Genomic DNA, 16,049 nt, shown 5'->3' with positions numbered 1-16,049 from the left:
TGTATATATAAAATGAAGTATGAACTGACCCTTACCTAATTGAACCTGATAGTGATTTCGGAAAGCAATGCTTAACACTGCACAATCTCACTGTATCCTGACTGTAATGTTGCTAGCCCTAACAATTTTTTGTGGTTTATTTGTGCAACGGGAATTTGGTACTGATCTAAGAGATGGACATAATATCCGTAGCGCAGCACGCAAGCTAAAAGGAAAGAAAAAGCCCTGCGAAATTTCAGTGCAAGGGCGAACAACTATTGTAAGCAGCTCATGCTTCAGTCACTCTGTTCCGCAGAATGTAATGCACTGACACTAACAATCAGAAAATATGAAATTCTTTCGTGAGAGGACGGTTATGGAAATCAAACTTACAAAATAATTAAACAGAAACAAGATTTACAAAAACTGTATTGCAAAAAGTGAAACTCATTGTCTGATTATTAGAATCATCTGCACAAAAATTATCTTTTATAACAAATATTGCTCTGCCATGCGATTAATTACTGAAAACGGTAAAAGAGTGGAAGCAATGTAAACTAATAACCTTACTTGCTCATGTCTGAAAAATCAAGCTGACTAACGTAAACCAATAAAGACAGGTGATACTAAAACCTTCCGTTACTCACAAACATCACAAATATAAGCAAGCAAGCAATTCAGCTACAACTGTAACTGAACGTATTCATTTCCGAAATTACTCTTTACAAATTATTTTTCAAAATACATCTTCTGTATATCCTTATCTCTGTGCTTTGCAAGCTATTTGTAGGGCGCTCAGTAGCGTAGCCAACACCCGACGCCTTCACTAATTTCTACTTCAATGATAGCGGCTACGATAATGCTTACTAGCTACCGGCGATAACACTGCTTGTACACAGAATCTCTGTGGAGTAACATGTCGGCTATTGAAAACTACTGTTTGAAAAATGCTTAGCGTAAAAACATGAAATATATCACATCCAATGGAAATACACTATGTGATCAAAAGTACGTTTTTCATGTTAGGTGCATTGTGCTGCCACCTACTGCCAGGTCCTCCCTATGAGCTATCTCACAAGGGAACCTCCCCATCGCACCCCCTCAGATTTAGTTATAAGTTGGCACAGTGGATAGGCCTTGAAAAACTGAACACAGATCAATCGAGAAAACAGGAAGAAGTTATGTGGAACCGTGAAAAAAATTAGTAAAATATACAAACTGAGTAGTACATACGCAAGATAAGCAACATCAAGGAGAGCGCGAGCTCAGCAGCGCCGTAGTCCCGTGGTTAGCGTGAGTAGCTACAGACCGAGAGGTCCTTGGTTCAAGTCTTCCCTCGACTGAAAATTTTACTTGCTTTATTTTCGCAAAGTTATGATCTGTCCGTTCGTTCATTGACGTTTCTGTTCACTGCAATAAGTTTAGTGTCTGTGTTTTGTGACCGCACCGCAAAACCGTGCGATTAGTAGACGAAAGGACGTGCCTCTCCAATGGGAACCGAATCGCAAGGTCATAGGTGAACCGATTCCTACACGGGAAAACACGTCTGATACATGCTACACGACACTGGTGACGGCATGTGCGTCACATGACAGGAATATGTTGTCGACCCACCTAACTTGTACACTTAGCGAATGGGTAAAAAGATTCTTCTACCTTGCCCGATTTAGGTTTCCTTGTAGATGTGATAATCACTCCCAAAATAGTGATGACAACGTAAGAGTTTGTCACATAAACTGAAAATAAAAGATTAAAATTTTCACTCAAAGGAAGACTTTAACCTAGGACCTCTCGTCCCGTAGCTGCTCTCGCTAACCAAGGGACCACGGAGCAGCTTGCCTTCCAGCGTCTCTGATGTTGCCTATCTTCGCATGGACTACTCAGTTTGTATATTTTACTGATTTTTTTTTCGTAGTTCCACACAACTTCTTCCTGTTTTCTCGATTGATCTGTGTTCAGTTTTTCAAGGTCTATCCACTGTGCCAACTTATAACTAAATCTGAGGGGGGTGCGATGGGGAGGTTCCCTTGTCAGTAGTCATTAGAGATCGTGAAAGAGCAGAATGGAGCGCTCCGCAGAACTCACGGACTTCGAACGTCGTCAGCTGATTGGGTGTCACTTGTGTCGTACGTCTGTACGCGGTATTTCCACACTCCTAAACATCCGATGCGATAGTGAAGTGGAAACGTGAAGGGACAGGTACAGCACAAAAGCGTACAGGCCGACCTCGTCTGTTGACTGAGAGAAACCGCCGACAGTTGAAGAGAGTCGTAATGTGTAATAGGCAGACATCTATCCATATCATCACGCAAGAATTCCTAACTGTATCAGGATCCACTGCAAGTACTATGACAGTTAGGCGGGAGGTGAGAAAACTTGGATTCCATGGTGCTCATAAGCCACACATCACGCCGGTAAATGCCAAACGACTCCTCGCTTGTTGTAAGGAGCGTAAACATTGGACGATTGAACAGTGGGAAAACGTTGTGTGGAGTGACGAATCACGGTACACAATGTGACGATGCGATGGCAGGGTGTGGGTATAGCGAGTTCCCGGTGAACGTTATCTGCCAATGTGTGTAGTTCCAACAGAAAAATTGGCGAAGATGGAAGACGACTGGAAAGCGTGATTATGAGTGTAATTAATGGATGCTGCCAATGGCTGCAAGAGAACACGGAAAAATAAGTATGAACAAGAATAAGTTCGCCAAAGTGCATGATGAGAGCAACCAGCTCGCCGCGAAACGTTAAAGTTGTGCACTTGGGTCCTGAGTTAACTAACGTCATATCACTACCAAATTGGTGATAGAATGCCAGCCCATTCTTACCACCCCTGTACAGCGCGAAGGCGGAATTTGGTAGCAGTGACGGCTGGAGATTGTGAGTCCAGCTCAGCATCTGTACTCAGTACTAAAATGAAGACATCCTTCCGTATGATTGCAAGCCTCGTTTGGCTGCAAGTGTTTACTCTAGGCTTGTCAACCTGCAAGTGTACTCTTCGCTCACCAAGCATCATGTGTTCTGCTCTATCGCCTAGCTGCAAGTGTCTTCTTCAGTCATCTGACCATAAGTAATTACTCCTCAGTCGACTAGTAGCAAGTGCTCTCTTCAGTCGTTTGCCAGCAAGTGTTCTCTGTCTTAACACCCATAAACTTCTCTGTATTTGCCAGAGCAGAAATATCGTCAGCCAACAGTAGCAGACGCTGCGAGTTCTGTCCACCAATAAATTTGTAAGAAAGTTAAACAAACTATTGCAGATTTTGCTATTATCTCCAGTAGCGCTGTGGCATGGGGAGAACGGCAAATAACTTCTCCTACTTCATGCTACGATTCAGAATTTGATAAACAGAGAAGGTTACATTTGGCCACGTGCTTTAAATAAATTCTATGAACCAATGAGAAGGTCTGTTACAGGTATTTGAAACGACCGGCCTTCCGTGGCGCGGCTGCCTAGGCAGGCGGCAGTTCCCGCACTGCAGTGTCTCTCAAGGGCTGCACCTGGCTTGGATACTTATCTTTCCTAAAATGATTGATCCCCGTGTCTGTAAAAGAACTGTTTTTGGGCAAATAACTGGCCCTCTGTACTGCCCAGAGCGTGGAGCTGGGTGCTGCGAATCCCACTTTCGACTGCGTGTGCTAAGGTCAGTCCTCAGCTCTGAACACGTTTATAGTTTCTCCTGGTCTTTTGTTTAAACCCCTTCGTTGACCCCATACAGCTTGGAAGCTTCCAACTCTGCATAAACATATCAATGTCTTCAACATAATAATGGAAAGGAAAGGAAAAGAAGAAGCAATTTAGCTGAGTAGTCACCGGTAGTACTGAATATTGTCTACAATCATGATCTAGCGTAGGAGATCGACTACACTGACCAACGGCGTGTGCATATAATGACATGAAATACGTTTCATGACAGTTGTGGGGAAAAGCTTCCACGTGACATAAAATCAATGTTTCCCCAAAGGAAATACTCTGCATCGTCAGACGCCTTGATAAATTGAGAGAGCCGCGCGGTTAGAGGCGCCATGTCACGGACTGCGCGGCTTCTCCCGCCGGAGGTTCGAGTCCTCCCTCAGGCATAGGTATGCGTGTTGTTCTTAGCATAAGTTAGATTAGGTCAGATTCAGTAGCGTGTAAGTCTAGGGATCAATGACCTCAGCAGTTTGGTCTCTTAGGAATTCACACATATTTTAACATTTAAACTGAAAGGAACCGGTATTTTGCAAGTATGTACCCCCTTTTTCATCTGAGGACTTTCCAAGACTGTAACGAGTATGAAGAACAAGGCACACGTATTAAATTATCCAGCACATACAGAATTGTAGTGCGGTACTGACAAAAGGCACTGTATCATTTTACCCGCATCTCGTGGTCGTGCGATAGCGTTCTCGCTTCCCACGCCCGGGTTCCCGGGTTCGATTCCCGGCGGGGTCAGGGATTTTCTCTGCCTCGTGATGGCTGGGTGTTGTGTGCTGTCCTTAGGTTAGTTAGGTTTAAGTAGTTCTAAGTTCTAGGGGACTTATGACCACAGCAGTTGAGTCCCATAGTGCTCAGAGCCATTTGAACCATTTGAACCACTGTATCATTTATTCTCCAAATCTCCGAAGTCGCACAAGCACTGGACACATGTCAACTGAACATGTGCAGCCGTCCGTGGTGGCCGAGCGGTTCTAGGCGCTACAGTCTGGAGCCTCGGGCATGGATGTGTGTGATGTCCTTAGGTTAGTTAGGTTTAAGTAGTTCTAAGTTCTAGGGGACTGACGACCTCAGAAGCTGAGTCCCATAGTGCTCAGAGCCATTTTTTTTGAACATGTGGAGAATTGTCCATGCAGAACCACTACAAGTATAACGTCTGCAGAAAATGGAGGAAAATGTAGCGGAGGGCTACCCATGATGAGTGTAGTTTGTTCAGTAGTATTTAGAGTGCTGTATACTCTGGCCAGTATTCCCGACATTGGCACTATTCACCGATAAAGGCAAGCTCATTTGCTACAGCATTCTGAACTCGCATAACTGTTATATTTCGAAAAACAAAAATTTACGTGCACAAATGGTTAGAACTAACCAACACAGAGTCACTGTAAATATCTCGGCTCGGATAGTTTGTAATCAGATCATTCGACCACGTGTAAAGCCAACCAGACTAACAGGAACAACATACCCTAATTTTCCAAGACGTGCTCTTTCTTCCCCTACTTGATAAGATGGCACTAAACGTTCGTCAGATAGTGCAAAACTACGAAGCTCCAGTTCACTTTGCTACAGATTTAAGGAACATTATGAAAGCCACAGACCCATATCGATGGCCTGGTAAAAGGGTCCCAATTTCGTGCTACCATGATCATCACATCTTACACCTACTGACTTTTTTCAAAAAAAAATGGTTCAAATGGCTCTGAGCACTATGGGACTCAACTGCTGTGGTCATAAGTCCCCTAGAACTTAGAACTACTTAAACCTAACTAACCTAAGGACAGCACACAACACCCAGCCATCACGAGGCAGAGAAAATCCCTGACCCCGCCGGGAATCGAACCCGGGAACCCGGGCGTGGGAAGCGAGAACGCTACCGCACGACCACGAGATGCGGGCTACTGACTTTTTTCTGTTGGATACTACATACACTATGTTGCATGTTAGCCCGCAACATTACTGCACGAATCTACGTTGCAGCTGAAATACTAATGCACAGTTGGATTCATTTAGTCATATGTGTCAGTTTTTACATTGATGATGTACACTCTGCAGTGTAGTTGGAGTTCACAGTTTGAACACCTTGTAAGGTGGCAGAATAAATGAAGGTCAGATTAGCTCCTCACATCTTTATACATTCCAACAGGAAGGTGAATATGACATCTAACTAAATTAGGCAGTAATGAGCAATTTTGCCTATCAGTATGTAATGCAAAAAGTGATGACACTCAATCGATGGTAATTAACACACTGTTCTTATAATGCATATTTGAGCAGAAGGTGAAACAAGCAGCGAGAAGCGTTTTAGTTTGGAATTCAGAGGGACGAGGGTAGAGGCAAGGCTGTGCTACAGGGGGTAACATGGAAACCACTTAAAGGGGTGTCCCAGATGGAAAATCAACGACTGACCAGGTGACTCAGATGGGTAGAGCGAGTATAACGGCCCATCTGAGGGAGGACAGGAAAGAAAGCGTTTAGAAAACTGCGTTTCGGAATTCCAAATGGATACAAAACAAGACCAGTGACGCATTTTCGATCATGTGTCCAGCGAGTGGTACACATGTGAGAGAGTCAATGTACGCATTAAGGCATCTGGAATGGGCACAAAAGTCTGACTGGCGGAAACGTGCTAGGAAGCAGAAAAGAGCCAAAGTTTCTAACAAATTTAATGGTAGGGACCTTGCAATTGGTAGAGAGAGTATCCACAAAATAAGAGGATCGCTCCTATTGGTCCCAAAAAGCCGTGACATGAAGAACGGAAGAACCCAGGTGGGGAGATATTTTAGCTACGAGTAAGACAAGACCGAAATTTTCGGGGACTCTTCTATGAACTGGCGTCAAGTGCAGAGCGGAGCCCGTAACGCTCTGATGATGCAGAGCAATTTGTGTGAACACTTCGTTCACAGCGGCTGATATCCAGCTAGAAATTATCTGTAGCATCGTTTAGCTCCAAATGTGGAGCAGCCAATTAGTTAATTGTTCTTGCAGGAACTGAGAGGGCATTATAATATGCACGCTGCTCCAAACTTGCGATTGTATATCGCCACATTCTAAGACTAGGATTGAGTACATGTTCTCTCGCATAACGAGAAACATAGGCAAAGTTTCTGCTGGAAAATTCAGCAAAGGTGTAATTAATTTTATAGGAATTTCAGCGGAAGAGAGCGGCCTAGCAGACGACAGTTCAGCGCAGCTTAAGGTAAATACCGCGTGCAGAGGCGTAAACTTGTTGGCTCACCAGCTTGCGCCCACTGTAAACTCGAACGACCTTGGGTAATCTTTTTCTCAATTTATCACATAACTAACCATCCACCGTAGACTTGATTGTCATCCTAAAAATAGTACTGAACTTTGAACCGGAGTCGGACGCTTTTCGTAGTACTGACCAACATCATAACAGAACTGTAGGAACAATTTTGTAAAGAAACTTCTAGTTAAATTTTAGTATAGTCGTGTTTAGCATAATTTAACCTTCTGAGAGTTAATATTTAATTTTGTTGTGTTTAGGATTATTTCACTTTTTCATGTTGATGGGATGCGTTATCCTGATAATTGTTTTTTGTTGTCACGTTGAAAACTGTGGAAAAGTGTGTATTTTTGTGATAATATTGCGGCATTAAACATGTCATATCAACTTACACAGTTGTCTTCAATCCTAGAGTAAGTAAACCACAAATACTGCACCTTACAACCTATTTATAAGTTACGGCAAGATACGATACTGTTTTCGGTGTTTTACCGATACGTGGAACACACTGCTTAATCATACGGAAACCGTTCTCAGACGTTGACGCCTTACAGCATCCTACCAACGAATTTCAGGACACGGATTTCTTCTTAAAAAAATGAACAATTTACCATCCTGATCAACAACTGCACTGGACTGTTCCGTGCATCTAACTTGTACAGATGACTAATGGACTGCATATCAGATTACGATAGAAAATAAAATCCGAACGAACTTTAGCACCACAGTTCTCAGACTTTGACGCCCTCGGAGCCAAAAATATTTATTTCCGGACATGGCTACTTTTTGAAAAGTAGTCATATTGCTATATCGCACAATATATTACACTGTTTCTGTTTTTTCTGTAAACCTTATAAATATGTAACGAGAAATTTTAAGGAAGAAATAAAGAAAGATTACGCTTCAATCTCCCGGCACGGACTGTTCGACTTGTAGTACTAGCTCGTATTGGAGAGGAATGACTCGGTCCAAAATTTTCCGAACCAGTTTATGAAAAACAATGGAAATTAAAATACATATGCACTTCTTCTAGGTAAGTACAGATCAAATATAGCGTCTCACAATATATTAAACTGTTTCTGTTTTTTCTATAAACCGGATAAATATGTAACGAGAATTTTTAAGGAAGAAAGAAAGATTACGCTTCAGCCTCCCATCAAATAGAATTATACTGATACTACTAGGTCATATTGCACAAGAATGGATACGAAAATGACTCATGTCCAAAATTTTCCTTAAGCGATTTATGAAAAACACGGAAAATCAAAATACATATGCACTTACCTAAAAACTGTACAGATCAAACACACCGTCAGAACGTAAGAGAGATACACCTCTTCGATCAATATCCACTTTTTTATCTAGATTTTGGACCTCAGGGTTGTGATAACTTGCCCGGTTGTGACATTTCATTCCAAGAACAGTCGCTCGTTAACTGCTTGCTGGCGGAAAGCCACCACAGGACACGACAAACAGAAGTGAAAAGAGGCTGCAGCGAACGCTCGCTGATCTTGGCAAATCGCCACCGGCTGTTTTATGCCATATATCATCATGGAGATTAAGATCAGCACTAGTTCTCCGTACTTTCGAGCTGAGATTTCCTTCCGATCACTGACGCTCGCCCGTATTATCACACATTTTGTTTTAAAAATTTTACTAAAACTCACTTTACGTAGGCTTTTCACTGATGTGAGGCCGACTTCCATTTTTTCTGGTCCTGTGCCAATCGCATGTTTTCTACATTATTACATCCAGTTTTGAAATAATTATGACATACACGTTGCCGTATATCCAGGAAAGTGTTATTCAAAGCAAACAATAAAGACTTTTCGAATGTGAGATAATTTAAGCTCTTTTCTCACCTATGCAATCATCAATATTTTGTACACTTTCAGCGTTACAGTTTAAAGAACCTCTTTCACTAGTACATTTCAAATTCTTCTGATTAAATTTCTTACACATTTTACTGCATATACCCACTCCTTTATGTCTTTATCCTATCGTTTGCACGATGTTTCAGAGTCCATTCCTTCAAATATTGCCACTTTAAGCCTTGTGTGAGTTTAATTTGGTTACGACCAGACAAAGTAGGTGACTACCACACGCTACGTCTACCTCACTAGCCCCTTAGTGCGCAAGCACCCCATTTACTTTCATGCCGTAATAAAAGAAACACAAGTTATCACTTATCTAATAACCTAGGTGTGCCCATTCACAAAATAAAAACATTCGAAAACTCCTTCGGTGTCGCTACTGTCCGCCTCTGGAAAGAGATGCCCTACTTTCTGCGCACAATTCGGTGCACTGCTGCCTTTAAGAAGATATTGCAGCAATTCCTTCTGTCACCCTCATAACAATTTCCCCAAAAATAAACATCTAAGACCAACTTCACGTTTGTCAAATAGTATAGCTCATGTTCCTATCTTCTTTCAGTTATGCTTTTTTCTCTTTATCTTTTCTAGGAGTCAGACCATCTCCTTTTGTCTTGCATTCTATAACTGTGCTATCACGTTCCTCTCCCTCCTTCCTCAATACCTTTTTCTCATGCCCACTGCTGCTAGCACCCATAATTAAAAAACCCACTTTCCGATAATTTCTAATCACTGCTCTACTCATAAACGAATACTCGTATATACTTCGTGCGTGTATTTTTTATCTAAATGAATGTAATTTTCAATTTCTAAATCTAGATAAACATGCTTATTGAGATATATGTAACGTAAAATATGTAGAATTCCTGTTTAGATGTAACAGCTGGCCTGATGGCCCTTGTCTTGCCATGTTAAATAATCTGCACATAAAAAATAAATGAATAAGTAATTAATTTTCATATCTTCTTTTTGAAGTGTTTAGTTTGAGAACTCCTTTTTTCTGGTAAAGGAAAAGAAAATAAGAAATTAACTTTCCGTCGACGTCGAGTTATTGAAGACCAGCGCACTAAGTAAGAAAAGAGGAAAGTGGGAAAGAAACGGGCTGAAGCTTCGCTGAAAGAACTGTCCTTGCAATCAAGCAATATTTGAAGAACTTGAATCATGTTGGCAGGGCGAGAATTTCAATCTCACTCCTGCGCCACATCCGCTGCGACAACGTTCCGTGTCAGGAGTAACAGTAGGTTTCTACAGGTGCAAGACTGTGATATTCTTGGTTTTTATTTTGGTTGCTCCGAAAAGTTTATACCATTCTGTGATACATACTAAGAGTCTTCGGTACATCTTTGTAGTTGTGGTGAGTAGTAGCTGATTTACTTTGATTGATTCCTGTATAGCATTACCTATCAATAATACGTCAAAAATTCCCCGAATCTCAGTTCCGTGACAATAAACGAATGTATCTCGGGCAGCATGAGACTCGCGACTTTAGTGACAACATTTGCTCATACCCGGGCCGTGTATAGGTATATATAAAAGCAAATGCATCTACATCTACATAACATACTGCGAAAGGCACCGTGCAGTGCGTTGCGGAGGGTACGTTGTACCACTACTAAACATTTCCCTTCCTGTTCCATTCGTAAATAGAGCGAGGAAAAAACGACTATGTATATGTCGCTGCACGAACCCTTATTTCTCTTATCCCATGTTCGCGATCTTTAGGCGAAAGGCACGCTGGATACAGTAGGATAGTTCTGCAGTCAGCTTAAAATGCCGGTTCTCTAAAGTTTCTCAGTAGCGTCCCTCGAAAAGAACGTTGCCTTCCCTCCAAGGATTTCCATTCGAATTCTCAAATCATGTCCGAAATACTCGCATGATGATCGAACCTATTGGTAATAAATCTAGCAGCCCGCCTTTGAATCGCTTCAATGTCTTCCTTAGATCTGACTTGGTGGTGATCCCAAACCCACTATCAGCACTCAATAATGGGTCGTACTAGTGTTCTATATGCCGTCACCTTTATAGATGAACCACACTTCCCTAAAACCCTTCCAATAAACTGAAGTTAACCATTTGACTTACCAACTACATCTACAATTACATGACTACTCTGAAAATCACATTTAAGTGTCTGGCAGAGGGTTCATCGAACCACCTTCACAATTCTCTATTATTCCAATCTCGTATAGCGAGCGGAAGGAACGAACATTTGTATCTTTCCTTACGAGCTCTGATTTCCCTTATTTTATCATGATGATCGTTTCTCCATACGTAGCTAGGTCGGCGTCAAGAAAAATTTTCGCATTCGGAGGAAAAAGTTGGTGATCGGAATTTCGTGAGGAGATTCCTCCGCAAAACGCCTTTGTTTTAATTATGTACATCCCAAATCCTGTATCATTTCAGTGACACTCTTTCTCCTGTTTCTCGATAATACGAAATGTGCGGCCCTTCTTTGAACTTTTATGATTTACTCTGTCAATCCTATCGGGTAAGGATCCCACACCGTGCAGCAGTATTCTAAAAGAGGACGGACAAGCGTAGTGTAGGCACTCTCCTTAATAGATCGCTTACGTTTTCTAAGTGTCCTGCTAATAAAACCCAGTCTTTGATTAGCCTTCCACACAACATTTTCTGTGTGTTTCTTCCGATGTAAGTTGTTCGTAATGGTAATTCCTAGGTATTTAGTTGAATTTACGGCCTTTATATTTGACTGATTTATCGTGTAACCGAAGTTTAACGGATTCCTTTTAGCAAAAAAATGGTTCAAATGGCTCTGAGCACTATGGGACTCAACTGCTGAGGTCATAAGTCCCCTAGAACTTAGAACTACTTAAACCTAACTAACCTAAGGACAACACACACACATCCATGCCCGAGGCAGGATTCGAACCTGCGACCGTAGCGGTCGCGCGGTTCCAGACTGTAGCGCCAGAACCGCTCGGCCACCAATTTAGGGTCAGTTTCCAATTTTCGCACCATAAAGATATCTTTTCTTTATCGTTTTGCAATTTGCTTTAATCTTCTGATGACTTTACTAGTCGATAAACGACAGCGTCATCTGCAAGCAACCTAAGACGGCTGCTCAGATTGTTTCCCAGATCGTTTGATACAAAAGGAACAGCAACGGGCCTATAACACTACCTTGCGGAACGCCAGAAATCCCTTCTGTTTTACTCGATGACTTTCCGTGAATTACTACAAACTGTGAACTGTTTGACAGGAAATCAGGAATCCACTCACGTAACTGAGACGATATTCCATAAGCACGCAATTTCACCACAAGCCGATTGTGTGGTAAAGTGTCAAAAGCCTTCAGGAAAGCCAGAAATACAGAATCAATTTGAAATTCCTTTTATATAGCACTCAACCTTTCGTGCGAGTAAAGACCTAGTTGTGTTACTCAAGAACGATGTCTTCTAAATCAGTGTTGACAGTGTGTCAGTAGGCCATTCTCTTCGAGGTAATTGATAATGTTCGAACACAATATATGTTTCAAAATTCTTCTACAATCATTACATGCTTGTTCCATTTCATATCGCTTCGCAACGTGATGCCTAGATATTTAATCGACCTGACTGTGTCAGGTAGCACACTACTAATGGACACGTAGGTGCAGTGACAGTGGACCGTGGGGGATCCGGTCTCCGAACTTTGCTGGTGTTTGAGCTCCCACTCGTGGTGCCTCAAGAAAAGAGTGTTGCCGCTGTCCAGCCATATGGAAACGTCTTGAGTCACCTCGCGGAGAAATGGCAAACATTTACGACCTACCCAGTATTAAATGGCATCCGGCAGATCAAAATTGAGCTGACAAAACACGTTCCATCGAACCTGATGATTGGCGGTGTTCAGGCCATCGCCATGTACGATGGCCAGCCACTAACGTGCTACGGACGTGGCCAGGAAGGACATGTACGGTCCGAATGTTTGCGCCGATATTTTACACAGACATCGCTGGGTGAAGTGACGGTGGCATTGACGTTCACGTCGCTACCCGTCACTTACGCGATGGTAGCACAGAACCCTGCCACGCCACTTCAGGATATCCCTGAAGCCTCGTCAACGACACCCACCGCACCACAACATCCCGACGAGATCAGCATGGCGTCACCCCCTGTGGTCGCACCGGGACCATCCAACCTCAGGACCATGACGCCCGACCCTGCTCGAACCATGGACATCGAACTAGATGTCGTGCCGATTGCTGCCTTTATCCACACGCGTATAGCCTCGGATGAGAGGTGACCAGGTTCTGATTCGGACAACACATTTGGAAACAGCGGTCGCCCAGGAAGCGCAAGAAACAGCGAGGAACACCCTCCGACGACGCCTCGCGAGATGACGGCCGGATGTCTGATACTGACCTTCCATATTGCATCCAGTCACATGGTACGATCACTTCCGATGCCCCACCTGTGACGATTCCTCCCTCAATTCAGAAGACGACTTCAGTGTTGCCAGTACATGTGGACGACAGATCCCCCACAGCTATTGTAGCAGCTCCTGCTTCCCCCGCTCCAACAGTAAACGACAGTCACATGTGTTAGACGTCAGCAGCCTGAGCAGATGATGTTGAAGAAGGAGCGGATCAGACTACCAGCGTGTCTAAGAGCATCCCGCAGAGGCGCATGAGCCGGCACCCTGCCAGTAATCATTACCACTGCAGCACACCCAACGGGTCTGCAACCGCAAATGCTCTCACGAACTGGCCATGTTCCGAGACACCATCTACTCTGCGGATGTTGTTATGCACTCCTGCACGAGGTTTTCCTCGCTGACTTTCAAGTGCTCACCGGGTATACCGCCCATGTTTCTCACGCCTCCGACACTGGTAGTGGCGTTACCATCCTCCTACATGACAGACTCCATGCAGAGGATGTCGCATACCTCCTCATTGCACGGGATATGGCCCTCACCCTATTTGACGTGCGTATCATTAACATCTCCGCACCGTCTGTCTCCAGCTGCTGTCATGACTGACGTACATTTTTCGTCTCTTCACAGACCCACACGACGATGTGGTGCTGGATAGGGACTTCAACTCGACACCAGGACCCGCTGACCAACTCCAGCGGTATTGTTTGGCTCTCTCAATGGTCGCCGATCGCCTGCGACTCATTGACACTTGGACGAAGCTCAACGGAACGCAATCGGGTTACACATTTTACATCCCTCAATCATCAAGCCGCATATAACACATATACCACACCCGCCTCCTTGCTGATGGCACCCACCATGCAGAAGTCTGACCCATGGTCTTTTCAGACGATGAAGCAGACATCTGTGACGTCACTCTCACTCGAAGTATGTGTGGCATAGTCGTGATCTGTGGAAATTCAATGTCGCCCACCTGACCTCGCCAGACTGTCGCCGTATGGTCTAGGATACGTGGGCACAGTGCTGGCGTCGTCGTGACGCCTATGACTTCACCTTATCTTCGTGGCTCTCCTGCGCAAAGTCGACCCTACGTGAAACATTGATGATCTACGGTAAGGAAGCCAAGACATGCCCTACTATTACATTGCACTTTTATTATTCCATTCTTCGTGACTCTGCGACGATGCCTTTTTCGCCAGTCAGGCAGACGGTGTGGTACACCAAACAACGGCGCAGATCTCCTTGATCTTGCGCCATCACCTGGAAGGCACTGTAGTCCGATCTTGGGACTCTAGTCGTACACCTCAAGAAAATGCTCCAGACAAGACAACGATGACGCAGGGTTCTTATGCACGTCCTCACTGATGCGGAAGGGCACCGGTATGAGACCCAACGTCGGCGATGCTCTCCACAATCATTTCGCCAGACTGTATGCAGCCGTACCGCATTCCGTGGAACTCATCACAGAGGACGCACAACGTAGTACAAGCACACGCCCGGTGGAGGTAGCGAATGAGCTCGAAGAAGACGTGACAACATATAAAGCACTCGATGCTATCAAGACAGGATCTGACAACAGAACTCCAGGGCCCGATAGCATCCCCATCGAATTTTACAAAACTTTCAACTCTTTGTTGGATTCCCTATGGACGGCCATCGCACAAGAGCTCATGCCCTCTATAACAGTTGTCCCTAATACCTTTCTCGAAGGCGTCATTATATCTGCGCACAAAACGCACAGGCGACCGAGCGTCCATAATTATCGACGAATCACGTTGCTCAACAGCAATATGAAAATATTTACACAAGTGCTGGCATTGTGACTCAAGAAGGTCGCACGTTACGTCACCACCAGTGAGCAGACTTCCGCAGGAGGCGATAACAATATCCGTAAGGCCCTTTGCTGTTACCGAGACATGATAGCATTTGCTCGTCACCAACGTCCCCCTGGTCCAGCCTTGGCATCGCTGGACTTTAGCCAGACATTCGACCGTGTAGACTACTCCTATTTGCAGACAGTTCTTCGACATGCGAGGTGTGGCTAGAAAAAAACCGGACTAGTACTGGTGAAACAATAAAACGAATGCAATAAGGCTGAAAGTCGCGTGGCCTGTCACGTGACTCTCGCTCCGCCTACTGCTCGAGTTTCATCTGCCTCCTACACTCAGTCTGCCCGTGGCGTCTGTTTTAAGTAGTTGACGTTTTGTCTGTGCGTCGGAAAATGTTGAGTGTACAGAAAGAACAGCGTGTTAACATCAAATTTTGTTTCAAACTAGGAAAATCTGCAAGTAAAACGTTTGTAATGTTACAACAAGTGTACGGCGATGATTGTTTATCGCGAACACAAGTGTTTGAGTGGTTTAAACGATTTAAAGATGGCCGCGAAGACACCAGTGATGACACTCGCACTGGCAGACTATTGTCAGCAAAAACTGATGCAAACATTGAAAAAATCGGTAAACTTGTTCGACAAGATCGCCGTTTAACAATCAGAGCAGTGTCTGAGTTAACAGGAGTTGACAAGGAAAGTGTTAGGCAGATTCTTCATGAAAGATTCAACATGAACAAAGTGTGTTCAAAAATGGTTCCAAAGTGTCTCACAATTGAACAGAAGGAACGCCGAAGAATGATTTGTTCTGACATCCTGGAAAACATTGAAAGTGATCTCACCTTCTTACAAAATGTTATTACTTGCGATGAATCGTGGTTTTTTACTTACGATCCCGAAACTAAACGCCAATCGATGCATTGGAAAACTCCTGGTTCTCCACGACAAAAAAAAGCACGAATGTCAAAATCGAAATTCAAGGCAATGATGATTGTTTTTTTTTTTTGACATCAAAGGGATTGTGCACATTGATTGGGTACCAGAGGGACAAACAGTGAA

The sequence above is a fragment of the Schistocerca nitens genome, chromosome 3 (genome assembly GCF_023898315.1).
Source record: "Schistocerca nitens isolate TAMUIC-IGC-003100 chromosome 3, iqSchNite1.1, whole genome shotgun sequence".
Taxonomy (NCBI): Eukaryota; Metazoa; Arthropoda; class Insecta; order Orthoptera; family Acrididae; genus Schistocerca; species Schistocerca nitens.
This window is presented reverse-complemented; position numbering follows the sequence as displayed.